This window comes from Myodes glareolus, chromosome 5 (assembly GCF_982192425.1).
Source record: "Myodes glareolus chromosome 5, mMyoGla1.1, whole genome shotgun sequence".
Classification (NCBI taxonomy): domain Eukaryota; kingdom Metazoa; phylum Chordata; class Mammalia; order Rodentia; family Cricetidae; genus Myodes; species Myodes glareolus.
Genome location: NC_142030.1, coordinates 77,561,089 through 77,584,607, shown reverse-complemented (window position 1 = coordinate 77,584,607; position 23,519 = coordinate 77,561,089).

Sequence of the window (23,519 nt, the reverse complement as noted above, 5' to 3'; positions counted from 1 at the left end):
CTACCCTGGTAAGAAGTATTTTTGTCTTGGCCGGTCCCTGACCCTGTATTCATTCTTTTGCAATATGTATGTATACACAAATAACAGAATAATATTCACTAGTGTGTACAACCACTATAGAATTTTCAGGTACATTGAAGGAACTGGAAAAAAATCTATACCTTCTCTCCAATATGTGGATCCTCACTTACACTTTTAGTTTTGAGTATTTAACCTTGGAAACGTGTAGAAATCAGAGACAAGAAAGAAAATTAAAGGGGAATGTAAGCAGGTTTTTCTGCCCTACCTCCCAGCTCCCCATTAACCACAGAGACTTCTTAATTTTAAAACATTTGGTCTTTGAGATTGGCTTGTTTCTAACTTACTTTTTAACTTAAATTAACCGATATATATTAATTTATTTTCTTTTTTGTTTTTTGTGTTTTTTCATTTTTTTAATTTATTTTTTATTGCTTTATAAATAATACCATTCAAAATTTCCATTTCCCTGCTCCCATTTCCTTCCCACTCCCCCACTTACTCTCCTCCCTCCCCCTCCAGTCTTAAGAGAAGACAGGGTATCCTGCCCTGTGGGAAGTCCAAGGCCCTCCCCCCTCCATCCAGGCTTAAGAAGGTATGCATTCAAATAGACTAGGATCTGATAAAGCCAGTACATGTAGTAGACACAAATCCCATTGCCATTATCATTTTCTTCTCAGTCTGACCCAATTGTCAGCCACATTCAGACGGTCCAATTTGGTCCCATGCTCTTTCAGTCCCAGTCCATCTGGCTTTGGTGAGCTCCCATTAGATCAGCCACACTGTCTCAGTGGGTGGGCCAACCCCTTGTGGTCATGACTTCCTTGTTCATATTGACCCTCTTTCTACTCTTCAATTGGACGTTGGGGGGTCAGTCCAGTGCTCCAATGTGGGCCTCTGTCTATATCTCCATGTGTCTCCTGACAAAAGTTCTATGGTGATATTCAGGATAGTCATCAGACTGACTGCAGGACAAAACCAGTTCATGCACCCTCTCCTCCACTGCCCAGGGTCCTAGCTCAGGACATCCCTGTGAACATCTGGAAACCCCTCTAAAGCCAAGCCTTTTGCCAATTCCAAAATTGATCCCTTAATTAAGATATATTCTTGCCTGCTCCCATATCTGTTTTCCTCAATCTCAACCATCCCACTTTCCCATGCTATCCCCTACCCTACCCTTCTCCCTTCTCTCTCCCCTTCTCCCCTTCCCACAACCCCATCCCAACTTCCATGCTCCCAACTTGCCTGGCTATGTTGTCTGCTTCCATTTCCAGAATGATGTATATATGTTTTTCTTTGGGTTCACCTTATTACTTAACTTTCTAGGATTGTAAACTATAGGCTCAGTGTCCTTTGATTATGGCTAGAATTCACTATAGAATGAGTACATTGCATATTCATATTTTTGGGTCTGGATTATCTCACTCACGATAGTGTTATCTACTTCCATCCATTTGCATGGAAAATTCAAGATGTTATTGTTTTTTGTTTTTGTTTTTTAACCACTGAGTAGTACTCTAATGTGTAGATGTGCCATACTTTCTTTGTCCATTCTTCCATTGAGGGGTGTCTAGGTTGTTTCCAGGTTCTGGCTATTACAAATAATGCTGCTATGAACGTAGTTGAACAAATACTTTTGTAGTTTGAAAGATCTTCATCAATTTCACATCAGACAAAGGTCTGATCTCCAAAATATATTAAGAACTCAAGAAACTAGATATTAAAATTCTAAATAACCCAATTAAAAAATGGGGCACTGAACTGAACAGATAATTCTCAACAGAAGAATTTCAAATGGCCAAAAGATACTTAAGGACATGTTCAACTTCCTTAGCTATCAGGAAAATGCAAATCAAAACAACTTTGAGATACCATCGTACATCTGTCAGAATGACTGAAATCAGAAACACCAATGATAACTTATGCTAAAGAGGATGTGGAGTAAGGTGAACACCTTTAATACCAGCACTCAGGAGGCACAGGCTTTTGGATATCTGAGTTTGAGGCCAGTGTGGTAAATAGATTGAGTTCTAGAACAGTCAGTCTTAGGCAATGAAGGAAACCATTGAAACAGAAAACCGTAAAGATATATTTAAACAAAGGGGCCATGTTCCAGCCCCAACAAACAGCAGAATTTGGCAGCTTCAGCCACATGGTTCTGAATTTAGAGTGTAGGATACAAGAAAGGATTTATGGAATCTAAGTCTGTGACTGTAGAAAGTGGCTGAGGTAGAGATAGAGCAGGGGTGTCCTTACAAGGTGGTCTAGAGAGGCCATTTCATTAAGTTAGAAAGGGGAATAAAGCCTGGATTACCATGGAGACCCCAAGGTGTTGGAAATGCCAGAGTTGCAATATGCCTGTCAAAGAAAGCTGCTAAAAGAGAGTGGAACCAGCTCCCGAGAAAGAAATGTGCTGCAGTCTCAGCAAAGCTGAATAAAGCTTGAGATCTGAAGAATGCTTCACATCTGACATGGAGATGCAAAGTTCGCAGTTTTCCTATATGGTTTTTGGTCTTACTTTGGTACAATATTTCCTTACTTACTTTTCTCTTTTCTGGAATTATAAAGTGTCATTTTATGTTGGAAGTATGTGATCTGCTTTTCATTTTGATTTTACGGGGGGTTATGGCTAAGAGATTAAACAAATCTCGGAAGAAAGTTTGAGCTTGGAGTTTAAACAAGTGTAAGATTAATATAGACTAAGGGGACTTTTAAAATTGGACTAAACACAATTTTCACTTTGATATGGCTACAAGTCTATGGAGGCTAGGGATTGGAATGTGCTTGCTTGAATAAAATAATCATTCATAGTCCCAGAGGCAATAGCACTACTAGGAGGTCTGACCTTGTTGAAAGAAATATGTCACTGTGGTGGGGGAGTGAGCAGTTGGCTTTTGAAGTTTCAGAAGTGCAAGCCAATCCTAATGGTTCCCTGTACCTTCCTGCTTCCTGAACAACCAGAGGTAGAAATTTGGTCTTCTTCTCCACCACTGATTCTGGAAGTCACAAAATAATTTCACACTAGTTTAGAATTTTGAAGAATAAAGGGTTATTTATATAGGGGAGACTTACAGGTCACTGTCTTAGATAACAGCCCTCTGCATGAACAGGGAACAGGAACAGAGTCTAGCAGCCAGTAGCGAGTACTGGAAGCAAGAAGCCATCACATGCTTTACAGCTGCATTTATAATATAAGAGACCATGCCCAACGGGGCTGGTATCTTAAAGACTATTGGCTGAAGAAGCAGAAGGAGCTACCACAACACACCACCATGTCTGCCTAGTTGTCACCATGCTTTCTACCATGATAATACACTAAATTTTTGAACTGCTAGATAGCCCTTATTAAATCATTCCTTTTATAAGGGTAGCCATGGTCATGATGTCTCCTCACATCAACAGAAGCCCTAAGACAGTTGCAAAAGAAATGAAAAGCATTTAATAGATGGATTGTGATAAGAGAGCTGAAATAGTATTGGAACATGGCAAAGCCAATGCAAATTTGCAAATATGATCTCATATCAGTCATAATTGACTAAACTGATCCAATAGGAGACTTGACGTCCTATATGAGACTTATAAGACTGAATCTTTCAACAGCCATCCATGGATAAGGAGGGGTTAATGGGGCTCTACTCCCTATTGAACTACTTTCTACTGATGGATTCCAGTGACTGAAGATCTTTGCTTGTCATTCCTTGAAGTTTTATATCAAACAGTGAACCCAATGGGATTCAGTGAATAGTTGAAAACCTATAGACACACAGATGGCCTTAGCTACAATCAGTGGATCACAAAACTAAAAAAAAAGTTGATATGTAGTGTATGGTATGGAGTTGAGATTGTTGAGAGGTCATAGAGGTAGATATGATAATGCCATGTACATAGGTATGAAAATATCAAAGAACAAGTTTTATTAAAAGTATAAAAAAAGTATTTAAAAATACTTTTAAAATGCCAAAAGTTATAAACAAAAAGAATTGAATTTTATTGTATGAAATACCACAAATGACATTGGGTGCCATTATATTAAGCTGGTCAGACACAAAGAAAGACATTGTCATATCTCACTCACATATGAAGTCAAAATACTGGTGTCAGAGAAGCACAAACTGGAGTACTCATTCCCAGAACCTGGGAGAATGTGGAGAAGAGAGCAGAGGACAGACAGAATAATTGACAGAAGTACTGAAGAAACATTTTTTACTCTTCTGTTGTATAGCATGATAATTATAAATACCTATGAATGACTACATAACAATAGGCAGATTGTGGATGTTCCTTATGAAAAGAAATGATGTGATGTGTGAAATTCCTTAGTCTGTTCTGATAATCAAGCATTATAATGAATTGCTACAGCACACAGATGTGTGCAGCTACTATGCTTTAATTGAAAATAAGCATACACTTTAGTAAAAATGCATTATAGGTAAAAATACAAGGCTAAATTTATAAAACTCTTAAAGAAAATAAGAATTATGCAAATAATCATATATGATTTAGAATTTTAAAGGCTATGGACTGTCATAAAAACAATGATACATTAAGCATTCTCAAAATTACAAAGCCTGTATTGCATTGGAATATGTTTACCCAGCACCTGTAAGAATTACACCAACTCATGAAAACATCTTTGGTCTCTCAGAAACTTCCTCATGCTCATTTCCTCATTCTCAAAGCTCAAAGATGAGTTTTGGGGGAAAAAAAATCATCATTTAATTTCTAGAAACATAAGTAGACCAATGTAAAACACGAAAGCTATTATTCCTGAAAGCTTTGAATATATGAGAAGAAAAGCAGAAATAGTTTAACTAGTAATCAACAAATGAAAAAATCTTTTATCTAGAATCTATGCATGTGAAACTAGTGAATTTCATCATGTAGGTAAATCTCGAAACTATTATATTGAAAAAACCTAAAATGTAAAATTCTACTTATATGAAGAAGTTATTAAAAGTGATTTAATTTATATTGACTAGTAAAAAGATCAGTAATTGTCTGTGTCTATGATGGGTTACCAGAGATATTAACCAGCATCAAATGACTTTTTTTGGTGATAGGAAATGTTCTGTATGTTTGTGCTGTTGGTGGCGGTTGTATAGTGTGTGTGTATGTGTGTGAAATTCATGTGTAGTCATATATATTTCCTTCACTAAAATATATACTTGAATGAGCATATTTTAATCGTGCAAAGGATGTTCAAATGTGATTAGTGAATGTGCATACAATGATAGTTCTTGCTTCTGAAGATATTGCTTCAGATAGAAACAATACTGCTACTATGCACCCAAAATAAATGCAATCATAACAATAAACAAAATGTTTTCAGATCTATGAGCAATTAGAAAGAGATTTAGAAAAAGTAGCAAATCCCAAGCAGACAGAAGCAGTAATTCAGCAAGTATTTATTCTGTGTTGTGTCTTGTTCAGGGTACTAAAATAAGTTTTGGGCATATAACTCCCCAAATAGGTAAGAGTCTATGTGTTTGTCATTGACTCAACTCACAGTTAAAAATACCTTTGAAATAAAAAAGTACAATTTAAATCTATTGTCATTTTGCATTAAACAATATACTTATACTTAAAGCTTCATAATATATTCCACTAATATAGGGAAGATTGCATATGTAGCGTAAGTTTTAACTGTTGAGGCTGATAAATTATGGTAAATCATAATTAAACCTGATAACTTTTACCATAGTGAAAGTTTCAGCCTTGAGAATTTCTTTGCACAACAGCATTATAAACTAACAAGGCATAAAATCAGGCATGTTTTAAATCAATTTACTGGACAGAGAATCCCAATAATTAGTATGTCTCAAGGTATGGTTCTCTAGGCATTAAGCTTACACAGCATGGGTTGGGTCCTTACCTCATGCCCTCACACTTTGAAAACAGTGAAATAGAGTAGCACATAACAGAACATAGAAGTCCAATGCAATACATTGGTGAAAGTTTCTATTGAAAGATACACATTAACCTGGCAAAATGAAAATATGAGTTATTATGAAGAATAAAATCTCAGAAGGATTTTATGTTCTTTCAAACTATAACATGTAATTCTAAAGGGAACACTGCTAGTCCTAGGTTACACACAAGCAGTATGCATTTGTTGCTGAAGCATTAAGTATGCAATTTCTGTTCTTCACTATATTCGTAGTGAAGCGGCATTGCTTTCTTTTGCATCTGCTGGAACAGAAACAGCAAAGAATCAAGAAATATTCCTTAACGTCTTCAGCTGAGGAGAGAAGGAAAAAAAAATCTATAAACTGCAGTCCAAAGACTTAGGTTATTTAAACACTTCAGATTAAAATTTCAAGATAATTGATTCACTTCAGGAAAGCAAAGGAGGAAACAGAATTGAGACTGAATCCCTGTAGGTCTTTCCCTTTCTCCTTCCTCTCTTCTATTCCTCACATAAGCCTCTTTCCCTTCTCTATCAATTCCTCAGCCTTACCTTAAAAAAATGACAGCTGCTGTTTTTTTCAAATATTATTATATTTAAACAAGCTAGCTAGATATATAGATATATAGACAGATGATAGATAGATAGATAGATAGATAGATAGATAGATAGATAGATAGATAGATGAGATAGATAGATAGATAGATAGATAGATAGATAGATAGATGCATGCATGCATGCATACATAGTAGAACAACAGACAAAAGAGAAGATATTACTGTCTATATCCATATGGCTTTATTTGGGTAAAGGTAAATTTCAGTATAGTAGAGAAATACAAAGAGCTTAATAAATACAGGCATTGCTATATCATATCCATTAATATCAGTAAAAATATTAAAAATGTTTAAGAGGGATTACAGTAACTAGAGTTATTTGAAGCCTTATCATTTAATTGTATCAGTGAAACAGCCTTGCTAACTGGCCATTTATTGATCTAATATGTTCTGACCTCTCAAATACAAAGTTGTTTCAGGGACTCTAGAAAAAGCAGATACAACCTTGTGTTTTGGCATGCTGTACTTCTATAGAGTAAGACACCCGGGCTTCTTATTCTACCAGTTAAAGGCTTCTTCTTTCTCAAATACAAAGGGACTGGTATGGTGGGACAAATCTCAGTATTCTGTTCTATTGCTGTATCTTGACTCCATCATATTCAGAAGGGACACATTATCCCTGTTTTCAGTCCTGCTCTTCAAATTGAGACATGGTATCCAGGAGGAAAGCTAGCTAAAGCTCAGGAAGTTCTGAGGAAAGGTTCATTAAAACTTGGGAAGCAAATAACTCACAGGTCTCAAAAGTCCATAAAATTCATCTGACTCTCAACCCCTCTCCCTATAACTCCTTTGTTGGTAATGATCTAGCAAGAAAGGAGACTCTGTGGATATTCCTGCAAATCCGGCAGACATTCTCATGAGTGAACAAACATGATGACTTCTACTTTTAGTAAGTAGCTGTCTTTGAGTCAGCAAAGCTCCGTAAGTAATAACCTTCCTTATATTTCCATAAATCACTCCAATAAACAACTGGTTCACCATGTTTGACTTGGGATGAACTGTTACTTAGGCTTTCTATTGGCTGCCAATCTGGAATGAGTAGTTATTTGTATATATTTCCCCACACAGAGTGTCACACAGCCTCTCATGAAGCCACAGATCATATATTCCTATGGTGAGAATCCTGCTTCTTGGAGCAGTACCATGTTTTTTGAGCCACCGAGTATGAATTGGTCAGTGTTTCTCATGTCCTTATTTTACCTCCTGTATCTGTAAATTTCAACAGGAAGAGACCTAGAGTTTTGTGTACTTGATCCTTTAATATTATTTTCTTTGTGATAAAGACAGTGTAAGATTCTATATCTAATTCATTTATAAATAAGATTTATTATATTATTCAAAAGAATATTATGAGATTTTTCTGATATTAGGTTTATTTAGAATCCACCTAATTACATAATGCATATGTAATTACATCTTACTCTGTGGCACATTGATCACACATATTGGAGTATAAACATCAAAGGGCAACTATCTCAACCTAATTAAAATTGGCTTGAAAACCTAATTTATTTTCTTATGCATTAAGTAGTTGGTGACTGATTGCTATGTGAGTCCAGTTTTGGTTTACTAATGTGAACATCTTTATGACAATATCCGAAGTGGACACAGGACACGGGCATCTCTCACATTAATTCATAGCACCTAATGTAAGTTTATCATTATGCTTTTTCCAGTTATTAGTTAATAAGCTCTACAAGTAGACAATAGAGACAAATATGGCTCATCAAACATAAGTGTGAGTTTATTGGAGAAGTCTTATTAGCTCAAGGATTCTTTAATATGGCCTGAAACTAGACTCACTTTTTTTTTTAAAAAAAAATGTGATTGTGAAAAGATGTTCAAATTAAAACAAACATTACACTAGGGATCCCAGTGTGGTGAAAATATTGATACCCTGCTGCTTTGTTCACTGCAAATCTGACTCCCATGTACCAGAAGACATCTGATATTGCTTCTGCCTGGCATTGATGCTATATTTGCTTTGTTACTACTGAAACCAGAACTAAAAATTGGATACTGTTGCTGTTTCTCTTGCAAACTCAGAAATGTATCTGTGTGTGGAGATGTGTGCTCCTGGTTGGGAATTTAAATCACTAGGTGTGTGGATCTGATCACCCCTCTAAAGCATACGTTGTGCTGCCGTCAATCAAATCTATGGCTGTTCCGGGTCCAAATCAGTGTTTGCCAAGGAGCATTCTATACCCACGGAAATGGATTTCAAACAAATAACTAATATTTCAACAAATTATCATTATAGATATTATCCTAACTATATGAGAGATTTTAAAACATCTTTAAGGGAGGAAAGACAAAGGACAAAATGAATAATACAATACTGCTTGGAAGTTAATGTATTTAATTATCTGTATATGTCAGGAATTGTCTCAGATACGAAGAGAGTTGAAATTCTTTCCAATTGTTTTATAGAATTTGTTGATTAATTTAATGAACTGAGCACTCTCTTTTCTGATTTTGTAATGTTGTGTATAATTTTTTTAAAGAGTTTTATTAAAAACACAGTTTCTTTCCTGGGTTCTCTCTAGTTTATACTCTGTTAAAACACTATTTACTTTTCAAAGAAGGAGAAGAAGATAGTGAAGACTGGTGATATAAAGACTAAAGACTAGAACCTTAACTAAAACCTTAGGTAAATTGCTGTTCGTTGGAAGATCTAGAAGCGCTGTGCGAATATTGTCTCATTTGCTTCATATGTTGAAATTCTGCCTCTCTACCATATCCATATTAGAAAAACAGGATTTTATAAGCTTATTATGCTCACAAGTGCAAAGATCCATTCACTAAACTAATCCTTCATATAAAATAGGAAGAGGATATAGGGAATGTGGGGGAGCAGATAGAAATGAAGGCTGATGATAATGATAAAACAAAAAAGATGTCAGAGCATCTGATCATCACACGAGGACCCAGAAAGAAGGGAGAGGACAGCACCAAGCTCAGAAGAAAAGTCTCACCAATAACTGATCAGCTTAATGTCATGTATATTTCAGGCTTGGAATTTCTGTAATTTAAGAAATGTACATTGTTCTTTGACTGTCTCTTAATTTTTCTTAGAATCAATCAATGAAATAGTGATGATAAAATCTATTATCAACTCATGTCCAATAATTAACCCTATATTAGACTTTCTAGGTAAAGATATCCTGTACTGACTGCTATCTCCAAAATAACTAACAAAAGTTTAGTATTTATTACAAATTCTTGGCCAATGGTTCTGGCTTATTACTAACTAGGCCTTACAACTCAATCCATTTCTATCAGTCTATGTGCTGTCCTGTGTCACATGGCTTTTCTCTCTATTCCATTTGTGTGAGACTCATTCTTTGTTTGGTTGGTGACTTCCTATGTTTCCCCTTTTCTTTATCCCATCTTTCTCAGATTGGCTCCCCCACCTAACTTTATCCTGTTCAACTCTTGTACAGACAAGAGCAAATCTTCAGTGTACAAAAGGATTATTCCACAAAAATACTGAATGAACAAATATGAGCTTTCTCAGATTCTACAAACTATTTAAGTAAATACATTATGAATTTAGTATAATTTCTTTAGACTAGTGGAAGATAAAGAGATAACTGAGTGGTTAAGATCACTGAGTGCTCTTACAGAGGACCTGGGTTCTGTTTCTAGCCCCTACATTGTGGCTCACAATTGTCTGTAACTCTAATACTAGGTTTCTGACTCCTTTATATATGGTGCACAGATGTACATACACACTGGAAAGAAAAAACCTATAATAAACAAATGAAGTAATTTAAAAGTTATGAATTTATAGAATATTTTACTTCAAATTTGTTATATGATTAAATGCCTTTATTATTATTACATCTTCTTGTTTAATTTGAGAATTTTTATTTTTTTATTTATTGATTTTAACTGAGCTCTGCATTTTTCTCTGCTCCCCTCCCTGCCTCTCCCCTTCTTTTCAATGCTCCTATGTAGATTAGATCTATGTATGTCTCTCTTAGTGTCCTCATTGTTGTCTAAGTTCTCTGGGATTGTGATTTGTGGGTTGATTTTCTTTGCATTTGAGGATTTTCCAATCTATTACATATAGGCAAAATATAATGGACTATGGAAAATATTTATTTTTACATTGCTTTATTTAGCAATGAAAGCTATGAGACATTTAATGCTGCCTTCATAAAAATGTTTATGATAATTTTTGATGTCATACTTTAAATGAGGGTGATGATGAAAAACAAAACTCTATAAAAGAATTGCATATAATAGATTAAAATCTAATTTTTGTGTTTTTAATATTTGAGAAAATTAATTTTCTTATTTTAAAAATGTAAGCTTATTTCCTTTTACAATGCATACTAAGGATATATGTCCTCTTATTAGTAATTTCAAGTGTTTAATTATCTGTATTATATGACAATGTACAACAGTGTGAATAAAAGCATGAATAGTTACAGAAGTTCAATTATAATCTTTAGAACTCAATTAGAGTTGGATAAAGTATATAATTAGATTGAACAATCATCATGCACTTTTTGAAATGAATATTTGCTGTGGAAATTGAAGGACAACTCCAAAGAATTTCAAGAAAATGAAAGAAAAGATCGTTATGATTCAAACCTCTTTTCACATTTACAAGTTAGTACAAATCAGCAACATCATCCAGTTGTGCAAGAACTTTCAATCATTTGTCAATAAATACCTTCCAGTTTGGGGTAAGTAGTCTATAAAAAGAGAGACATCACAGAGTCTTTCAGAATTCTTTTTAATGATGACATCAAGTGTAAATGTTTGTTAGTTGAAATATTGGAAAACGGAGTTGGATAGGAACAAAAAAGAACTAGGGTACAGTGCTAAATTCTGATCGATTTCAATGTAAAGGCTGTTACACCACCTAGTAATATTGGTTTAATAGACTCTGGGAGGTCATGAAAGAATATGTGTGAAGACATACGTTTAGAGGTTAGTAGAAGGAAATGATACCAGACAGAAAACAAAATATCAAGAAATTTATCTAATCATAGATAAGCTAAAGAAATGGACCTGAGAAGAGTTTCAGCTATGGGAATGGAGATACCGTTCAGTGCTGACAAGCACAGGCTGCCCTTCCCACAAACCTTGTGGTACTCTCAACATTTACATGGTAGCTCATAATTATCTGTAAATCCACTTCCAGGAGATCTGATGTATATTATAGTCTCTACAAGCCCCATACTTGCACATGATACGCAGAGAAATATGTAAACAAACACTTATACATATAAAAATAAATAAATTTAAAAATTAAAAAAAACATTTGATTACATGACAATGAACTAGAGAATTTATCTTAAAAGCAGAAGATTATCAAGTGCTGGTGCATTTTAAAAGCAACATTATATTTTAATAAGTAGTGTTAGATTAAGTGTTGTTAATTCATCAAAGACAATGAAGATTATTAATTAGCCAGATTTGGATTGAATCAGGCATCCCTCAAAGCCTACTAATTGTAATATTCTCTCCCACTGTCACTATCAAAACTCAAGCACCAATAAATCATTGTGCTAATAGTATATATTATATACTATAATATATAATAATAAATTTTGCATTCTTATATTTTTGTACTTTCCAAAATATCATATGTTTGCAATCAGGTAGTATGTTTTTATCTCACTAAATGATATTAAATTAAGATTTCTCCATCTAATATTCTTTACATACTGAATTATATAACATTAAACTAAGATGACTTGCGTCTGTATCCACTTTTTCGAAGGATACCTTATGTATTGCCAAATTGTGTCAAGTGAAAAATTGTGACAGGTAGTTTGTGCGCATGTATTTAAGCTACTGAGAAAAATGGCAAAGGAAGTGGTTGTTTAACTGAATGATGAAACTGTACTGAATCTAATGAGCATCTGAAAACTATTGTTCAAAATGCCTGTCATTTTGGATACCACCAGCAAGAAAAAAAATGCACCACTTACAATTTTCTTTTGTTTTCTTTTAACTTAGCTGTTGTAATAGATGTACTTGTTGTGGTTCAGTGGCCTCTTAATTTGCATTTCCTTAACTACGTAAGGATGAGTTGTTTTCTTTTTCTTTCTTCCTTTGGACAGGATGAAAACTTTTATTATCCTTGCAAAATGCGCAAAAGGAATAACTCAAAGACCACAAAATCACAGAAAAAGAAATAGTCTGGTAAAAATGGACAGAAATTAGTGTTACCCTGAAAACCAAAACTAATGAGAATCAGCCAAAAAGAGAACTTGGACAGACAGATGCAAATAGAACCGCCACAAACACTTTGTCTTCACTCCTCTACAGTCTTCAGGTACTACTTTTTCTTCATAGGTTAGCATCAAGCTCGGGGCTACAGACTTCTATGTCAGCTTGCATAGCACCTCCTGATACTACAAGACTTCTCAGAGAGGAGGCTTCCTGGGAAATTACAGCTGGATTCCACCATGTCATGTTGCCAAAGTGTGCAGTGTCCTCATAATCGAGAGATACTTTTAAGTTCTGAGATGTGCCCAAGCACAATAGCAATAGCCTATACTGGTTTTGGAGGGGTCTCTTGAACCCTTTTAAACAACACCTCAAACAGAACTTTCCCCATGCTTGGCTGTAGAGCTTTTTGTTAGGAAGTCTTTGGCTCTTGGGGGTAGAATTTTCATCTCAAGTGTCATTATTTCACTTAAATATATTACATACAGGAACACACACGAGTAGTTTATATAAAATAAAACTGTGTGTTTCTTTATGGCTTTTGAATCATCTATAGTGTTCCTCATCCCTTTTGTTTTTCCTTTCTTCTGTATTACCCTTCTGTCTACCTCCATAGACAAAGCCCCTCTCCCTGTTTTCATTCTTCACCTGTTATCTATCTGCCTCTCTATAGAACCCCAATCCAGTTTTATTTTACTTTTATCTGTGGTTTCTACAGATGTAGCACTCCTATCTAAAAGTTTAGGAATAGGATCAAGAAACAGGAGAAACCATAAGCTGTTTTTCTTTTTGTATCTAGGTTATCTAATTTGATTTACTTTCCAGGTCTAGTCATACTCCTGAAAATTTCATGATTTCATTTTTTTCATGACAGTTAAATATAATTCCATGTGTATTTATGCTACATTTTCATTATCTAGTCATTAACTCAAGAGCATTTTGGTTGTAACCAGTTTCTGGGTATTGTGAACAGAGGAGCAATGAACATAACTAAGTATGTATTGATTTGAAGGTTGAGCCCTTTGGTCGTATGAACAGGGATGATATAGTTGGTCATGGATATCTCCTTTCAGCTCCTGGGAATTTGCCCACATACATTTCCATAGTATTATCATTCATTTGCAATTTCAAACGTAGTGAATGAATACTCCCCTTTCCGTGCAAATCAATGTAGCTCTCACTGTTGATCCAAGAAGCTTCTTTCTGTGGTAGGCAGAGGATACTACAGTGATGCAAAACTGCTCCTGGCTGGAGAGTCCACAGAACATAAAGGATATCCAACAATGGCCCCATTTGAAATCAGGGTATGCCAATTCTGCTCTAAATTCCTATCCTTATATACACAGAAAGCATAGCTCAAACTTTTCCCCAGAGAAGTTTCTTTTTACAGCAAACAGAAGATATCACCAGAGAAATCCACAACTTCTTAAAATGCATAGGATAAGTAATATGGGGTGTCCAGCACCTGCTCCAAAGTGAGTGTCTCTACATTAAAACCCCAATACCTAAGTCTCAGAAAACATTGTGAAAGACTGGGTAGGAAGATTGTAAGTGGAGGAGGACCAGGAAACTTGCAGCTATATAGTGTCTCTATGTTTGTCAGTAAGGTGAGCCTATGAAATCTTAATAATATGGTCACCTGAATAATACCGGCATAATGACAAGATTAACTGATGTTCCAGCATGGATTGGAGGCTCCCTATAAAGAATCACTCCTATATAAAGAGATTCAGGCAATTTATGGTTGCCAAGAGAGGAAGAATCAGTCTTTCCCTCATTCCCTGATAGATTATCTAATATCAGGTGGTCAGTACTAAACATATTTTTGTGTGTGTATGTGTGTATAGGGAAAAAAAAGAAAGAAGAGATTATAAATTTGAGAGGGATGGGGAAGATAGTAAATGTGAGAAGATGAAATAAAGCAAAAGTTGAAAAGAATACAAATACAGTACTCATATATTAAAAACTCAAAAATATGATATTATAGTTGAATAAAATCTAGCCTATCAACATGCATGTGATATATTATTTCTTACTGCCTTTTATGTTGATGTAGATACTACTTTAGCAATGACTATGTTATATGAAAATACTATCATCACTCAGGGACATATTTGCTCAAAGTGGATAGGGTTCATTTAGGAACAGCATCAAAAAAACGGGAAAGGACTTTGAAATTTAGCCACTTTCTTATAAGCTATTATTTCATCTTATGGCAAAAATTAGTTGTTTTTTAAATTAAAATTTGTCTTTCTGGCTGGGCGGTGGTTTTTTAAATTAAATTTTGTGTTTCTGGCTGGGCAGTGATGTCACACAGCTTTATTCCCAGCACTCAGGAGGCAAGGAAGGCAAATCTCTGTGAGTTCAAGGCCATCCAGGGATACAGAAATTTTTATTCAAATCTTTGCCTATTTTCACTTGATTTTCTTTATGATTGCTAAGTTTTATATGATACCTGTATATTTTAATACCAGTTAATTATTACATATGTCCTTTGGATATTTTTTCTTCAATCCTGTACCCATCTTAATTACCTTTTGCAATGAAAGAATCTTTTTATCATTGGTTTGATTACATACATAGCTTGCTAACTAGGATCTGCCCTTCTCTTTTACCAATGTATGAAATGTATGAAATAAAAGGAGTCCTAAAATACTGCACTTTACAGTCACATAAAACCTGCTTCCTCTATATTTGAGTGTCAGTCAACAATGAAAGAAGAAAAAGAAACATGTTTCAGTTATGTTTTACATATTTATATTTTTAAAAACAGAAATCTTTAATAGGACATAAGATGATGCAATTACCAAAATAACAAAAATCAGAATGAAGTCATTTTCAGGCTGGAAATATAGCTGGTAAGATCATGCTTACTCAGCATATGCAAAGCCGATCACTTTTGATTCAAGCATGCATATTCCCCAGTTGTCTGTAAGATGTTTTGCTTGTAAAGAGATAAAATGGCAGTGAATGCCATCCATGATTGATTATAAGAATAAAAAGAAGTTATATCAGTGAAATGACTAACTTTGACCTTAGAGTACAATGATGCTCAACTTACCATTTTTTTTCATTAATTATTTATTAGCTGTTATATCATAATTTTTCCAAACCCAAGATCATCTAGACATTTATATATGCTGTTTTGCATACTTGTATAGACTATTCTTTTTACTTTAAGAGGGTCATCTATTTTAACAATGTTTGTGTAAAATATATAGTGCCAGAATCTAGATTAACTTTGTGTGTACATTTGTGGTGTGTTAGCATGTATATGTCCAGGTGAATAACACAGAGTTATTTTGTAAGCATAATTATGGAAAATAGCTATTCATTCCTTTAAGAAGTATTAACTAAGTACTAAATATCTGTAAAATACACTTTCAATCTTAATATGGTCTTGTTTCCCTTGGTTACCTTTCCTACTGGACTCACTTACTAAACTTCCTACCTGACTTATTCACAGAAGACTCTTGGAATTTCCTCACTCTTCATTGAATACACAACTTGATGCTTTAATCATTTAGAAAAAGTACTTTGGTATGATGAAATCATTGTAGCATGTTGTTTTCTTTTTGTTGCCTTCATCTTTCTAGAGAGAAACAACAACTTTAATGTCCAAATTTCTTTGTAGCTGTTTGTGGTCCTGTGAAATTTGCTCTGAATGTCCATCAAATTTCTTAACAGATGCTTCCAGTTGCTTTTAGCCCACACTTGCCTCTTGCAACTGAAAGATTTAGACTTAGTTCATGGTGAGCCATGAAAGGAAGCTTTACTGGATCACCGAAACCTTGCGAATCACAACACCAAAGCCAAAAAAAAAAAAACCAAAAGGAAACAAAAAAACTTGAATCTTTAATTTATGTTTAGTTCTTATCTATAGAATTCACAATATGAAATAAAATTCCATTTTATTTCAATTATTTCTTATTAAAGTCTAAGAAAATTTAAGCTAGGTTTAAAGCTTTGGGTAAAGAAATTCAAATGCTATGGAAGCTATGATATTTGATTCTAAAGTTATTATATTCCATAATTGTCTATGGATTGATATGTTAATATTTGTGCTCTACTTAGTTTCTGATTGTATTCTATCATATAGCTGACAAATGGCATCAATACATTAGTTTTCTTTTATTAAAAAATGATGATTAAAGAAGTAGGTAAAATAGAGTGGAGCAAAAATACTCATATTTATCTATGTGCTTACCTTATTCTCTATCTACAACTATAAAATTGTAACTTATTTTTATAGACTTGTATCACTTAAAATCTTGTTTTCTTTTCAGATACTATTCATAAATGATATTGAATAAATTATCTGTAAATATTTATCAAATAGACTTTTAGACTTACTTTTTCCCCATAAATTTGGAATGAATTTCATACAGTCTTTTTAACAATATTTGTGTTTATGTAGTCATAATTCCTCCACAGTGCAAAAACTGAATGACAAATATTAAGAATTGTTTGCAATCCTCCTGCAAGGTTTTCTTCAGAATAAAAAAGAAAGTACAAGTATAAGTGAGACTTAGAGAAACCAAGAGAATTAGCAATCAAGTAGTTCAGCTTCTCTTTATTTTCATTAAAGAGGTGAAAGGCCTTTAGAGTTCACCAGACACTAAAAGTAATGATGCATCCTAATTAAGTAAATGTTCAGTTAGCTTTCTTGATTGTACACTGTAAAAAGTGCAAGGAGAAAAGAATTAAATTGCTACATGCCACTCTCTCCTTACAAATGTACGCCCCTCATCCACATCTACTATTCTCCTGTGGTCTCATTTTTTTAAATACTTTTTAAATCTCAACAGTATCTGCACTTAATCCTTCCAAGCTTACTATCTTGTTCTCATCCTGGGTTTGGTATTTTCCATATAGTCTTCAATTAATTGAATAGGGTTCTCATTTTCTCCTCCTACCCCCATCTCTCCTTCTCTGACTTACATAGTAAGAGATGTATCTGCTATTCTGACACTGTTTTGACTATGAATAATGCTGTATGCTAAGTAATGAATTTGAAATAAATTAATGCAATATTATAGGTTCTCAACGCTTCAGTTTATTTGTAAAAAATAGTGTGTTTTCTTTTCATTCAACATCTAATGAGTACATTGCTTTTAAAAGCTCGAAGGAAGATCTGTTTCCTTTTATTTTCCAGATTCTAGAAGGTTCTCAGACAGAATGACCTGGCTTACCTAATGCCAAATAACTCCAGCCAATATCCTGCTCATTCCATCATTTCTGACTCATATCCCATGCTCCTATTTTTTTTGAGATTTATGTTAATAAACAAGAATGACTTATACATCATAATTTGCTTGCTATAAAATGTGTAAATTCGTTTTTGTCTCAAAAGAAAATATTCACAATTTTTGATTTTTAGGATGGGAATATGTTGAAATACAGATGTTTACTAATAAAATGATTTGACAAAATTAAATGTGTTAATTCTATTAATTCCAATCAGCAAAAATGTTACATAAACTAGTTTTATAATTCAGATAATTACAATATTTTATTTTTCTCTGAATATATTTTATTTCTATAAAGCTAATGAATAACTTAGTTACAGAACATGTTAATGTAATTAACAAAATCACTTAAAATTAATATTCTCACTTTAATTTTTCTCTTCAACACTGGAAGAAATGCAATATGGAGAATATAAATGACACACTGGAGTGTTGGTACAGTGGTTAAGAGTGAATGTTCTTCTTACAGAGGACCTGAATTCTCTTTCTGACACCAGTGTCAGGTGCCATGCAAAAACCTGTCTCTAGTTTCATAGGTATCCAGAGCATATGGTCTTTGTGGTCACTTGCACTCAAACTCACATGCACACATACACAGACACACACACACACACACACGCACACACACACACACACACACACGTAAAGAGAACAAAAATAAATTAAAATAAAGAATTCAATGACATTTCACCAATTTATCTTTTTTATTTTATAAATCATAATATAATTATAACATTTCTGCCTCAAAAGCCTCCAACCTTCCCATTCTTGCTATTTTTTCACATTCATGGTCTCTCTTTTCCTTAATTGTTGTTGCATGAATATAAAATTCATATATGCCACTGTATCTATATAATGTCACTTCTATGTTATGTTTTTACGGTTGACTTTTAGTATTAGATAATGAATTGGTATGCCCTTCCCTGTGGAGAATATTTCTCCTGTTTGCAGCATTCCATAATAGTGTTTATGTAGTCCTTATGTCAAATTCTTGCCTGATGGATTTCCCTGTTCATATTGACATATCTAGTAGTCTTCTTATAAACTGGTTTCACTGTGTAATCCTAACATTGAAATCAAATTTCCAGGGTAGTGGCACTTGGAGGGGCAGTTATTAGATTTTGATAAGTGAAATAAATAAAAAGAATGCTGTTATCTGTCTTACTCTCTCTCTATTCTGCCTTTTTCATTTTTTGGTACCAATGGGAAAAGGCTATGTAAATATTCAGTAAGTCTTCTATCTGCCTTGCAGACAGTAGATGCTCTCCTGGGATCACAGTTGCAACCAACTTGACCTGGAATTTCTTAATCCTTACATCTGAAAAAAATAAGGTTCTACTGTCTAAGTCCTCCAAGGTATGATGTGTTTTCACAGCAGCTGGAAAATGGAGATTAAGACAGAACTTAATAACTCATCTTCAACTTCCTAATATCTTGCTTCTCCATTTTCAAATAAGTGTACTACTTTACTTCACAACATGTAAAAAGATCAAGTTAATATCTTGTCTAGGGACACATTTATTTATAAGTCATAGAGTTGCTTGTGAAGACTGTCATTCCTAACAGGGTTTGGCTCGCTGGGTCAATGTGTAACAAATACTGGAGAAATATTTTTGAAAAAGAACTATATTTCTAAGTAATTAGGTAAGTTAAGTACACCAAGCATTATTTAAAATGCTGGAGACTTTAATGAAGTACTTAGTTTCAGCCTTTAAATAAGCATTTATTGAACTTTTCCCCTGTGATGAGTAGTGTAAGATAATAGGAATAAGGAGGGAGGGTGATGAGAAAACAGCATGAAGTTAAACACAATTGTGAATTTTTTTTTCATGTGGAATCAGTAATTGACAGTATGTTAGTTAAAACGCAGTCAACTCCATACTGCATTATATGCATGCAAGGACTTACTGAGCACACAAACACATCCAGCAGTACAAACTCTACTCAAAAAAATTTTTAGTAATGATTCCAGAAGTTGTAAAAGATATTTTAAGATTAAACATTTTAATTCGGTAAGGCAAAGTATTTGAAAAAAAAAAAAGACAAACAACAACAACAAAAATGGTTTATAGCTTACAGGGCATTGGTGTCACACTCCTTTATTCTCAGCACTTTGGAAGCAGAAGCAGGTGAATTTCTGCATTTGAGGTCTGCTTTACCTACAGAGTAAATTCCAAAACAGGCAGGGCTACACAGAGAATTCCTGTCTCAAACAAAGAAACAAACAAAAGTATTTAGAGTTTATTTTTGTTAATGTTGTTACTGTATACTTCACATTTGGCCAATGGATTATGATACTCATACTCACTTTGTTTGCATACATAAATTTGTTTGTTGCATAAATAAAATAAATAAATACTTGCATAAAATGCTCAAATCTTGACATATGTAAAAAAAATGGAAGTAAATTTTAATGGCTTCTCAATCTCCAGAAAATTGAGAAATTTTAAATGGCTAAGGTTTTCTTACTTTGCTATGAACTGAAAGGTTTTCTTTGATTGTTTTGATAAAAGTTGTTTTGTAATGCATGCTTCCATTACAAGAAATTTTCTTAATCATATATCTTTTATATGAGACTCATCGATCATGTTTCTCTCGTTGAAATACCTCATTTTCTATGTGTCTTCAGGGAAAATTGGAGCAGAAATGGAGTTAGTAGCTTCCTAAAATCTCTAAGATAACTAGCTACACCTTATTTGTTTTTGCAGGTTTTCTTCATCTTCTTTCACTTATTCTCTATCTTAACCTCAAATACGCTAGCTGTAAAAACTGATAAAACATTTAATTGATATAGAATTCACAGGAGTTGAAAACCCCAGAAAACTGCATCACTAATCCCTTAGATTCCTAGTTGGCTTATGCTGACAATAACCATGTAACTTTGTAGTTTTCAGTTTCTTCATAAGTATGAGAGAACAAACTAAATGGTCTTTATAGATCATCTAGTTCCAACATTTTTTTATTTAACAGTCCAATGTACAGATTCCATTTATTTGCCAGCATACTGATCTCGTACAATTAAATGTGAAGATTACTATACACAGAGGTACTAAAGAAATTTTGGATACTTTCAACAAGAAAGCTCTGAAGACAAAATATACACAGCAAGGAGACTAAAGTGAATAAATTTCAATATCTTAATGAGGACAACTATACATGCATAAATTTGTGTCAAATGTGACTCTTTTACATGCAAGTAACAATCTGAATATATATACATAATATGTACATGTACACATACATACATATACTATATATGTAAATGTATACGGAAGAGAATCCTTTATTAGCATTATGTTTTCATATTTTTGCTATAAATTAGGATTTAATGTTAAAAAGTAACATGGAACATGGAAATATTTTTCTTTACAAGAAAATTGCAACATGATTCCTTAATAAAATATTTATTTTGAGGAGACTGGTGACATTGCTCAGCAGAGTGAATACTTGTCATCAAGTCCTAAAGTTTAGGTGAGTCCTGGTAGCCCACATGGTGGGAAGAGACGTGGACCATAGACAACACTGAGTACACACACACTCACACACACACATACACACACACACACATATACACACACACAACTGAGGGGAATGTTTTGATCAAATCAAGAAATCCAACCACACTCAGAACAAGGTATACTGCTATTTTCTATCTCTAGCACTACCTCGTTTGAATGCTCCCTTGGCAGAATTTTATTGAGTTAATGGGTGAAATTTATTGATTTGCAGGTATATAGGAAAAAAAGAAAACAGGGAGTCATGGAACACCCATCACTAATATGGAGATTGCTAAGTGAATAACTTCATATGAATGTATGAATGCCAGAAGAAATACTCTGAACTTGAAAGTAAATTAGCTGTTTTTCAAATCATTGTAAAAATCAACTTGCTCCAAAAAGCAAGATAGTGGATGTAATGTCTGTGATACTACGGGAGTTTAGTAATCATATGGTTTAATATCATATTTGAGCGTGAAAATGAATAATGCTTGGAATATCACAAAAGTTTCATGAAGTTTTTTAAACTAAGATTAAAAGAAATAAATGTTTCTTCTCCAGGGCCATTTTAAATGTTTAAGAACAACATTACATTTCTTTCACACAGAGACACACATACATACACACACACACATTTATTTGTTGAGGCAAGGTCTTGCTACATAGTCTAGCCTGGCATTAAGATTATCATCCTTCTGCCTCAGTTCTAGACTTCCGAAATTACAGAATACAAGTGTGCATCCCTATGGATGGGAATAAAATACAATTTTGTTTCAGTGGTCTTGCTTTGGTTAGATTCGGTCCTTACAAATACACATTCGTCTTCATAGTCTGTTAGATAAGTGATTTTAGACAACATACTGTGGTCCTTGTAACAAGGAAGTGTGCTCTGTGTTCTCTAGAGTTGTTATGCCACAACTGTAATAAACATATTTCAGGATGTTGATTCTCATTATGTGGACTCATATTTTTCTCAGCACAAATTTTCAGCTTCTATAATAAACACAAATATCATCCATTTTGGAAAATGAGACAAGGAAGAAAAACTTCTACTCTGTGACATTATTAGAGCAGGTATGCGTCCTGAAAAGAGAAAGAAAAGTTACGGCAGGCTTTCATTTAATTTTTGCCTTTAACAGCTTGGGTATTATAAACACTATAGATCCTTGAGCGCACACATTTTATTATTTTCCTTCATAGTGTGACATCTAGCTGTCTTTCTTTCTATAGGTTATAGTACAGATGTCTACAATGGTGATGAACATAAAAGAAGTTTGATTTAGTCAATAGTATATATTTCTGCTGAGGCTGAAGCCCTCTTATTTGCATTAGACGCCATCAATTAGCTTATCTTTTATTATTGTCATTTTGACATAAGGTGCTATACCAGAATTAACAATAGTGGAAAACTTTAATGTAAATGTTTTTTCAGTGGAATGTATTTTGTAATTCAAAATTCCAATGCTTTTTCTTTGATAGTCTCCTGTGATATTTTGTATCCAAAATAGTCAGTGTGCACTTTCAATGGAAGTTCACACAAATTTCAAGACTTGTTATTCCTCACATTTAGCAGAATATAATAGCAGTAGTATCAAGAACTGCCCAGTTTCTTAGCAAGCTCTCACATGCCCTCTCTTGAAGATACTCATGCACAGGTGGGGGTGCTATAGACTCTTGGCAAGCCAGAATGCTTCATCATGACTAGAAAATTTCACTTGGGATATCCTCGTTTGTATCAGATGTAGAAATTGATACTAAAATACACATTTAATGCGAGATTTGTAGCATTATCTTTACTGCAAAATGTGATAAGACAGCTATGACAATTTATTATTATGGTTGAAAGAGTGTTTTTTTTAAAAACATAGCCAAAGTGTTCTTTTTTGAATAAATAAAAATGAGCTGCTGTCCCCTAAGTCCGCTTCCTCTCCAGAAAAGAAAGAGTTAAAGAGGAGGTTAATCCTTAAATACAAAGATTGCTTTACCTGCCAGTGTTTTCATATAGGATGGGAAGGACTTGAAAGTGCAGCTACAGTCTCCA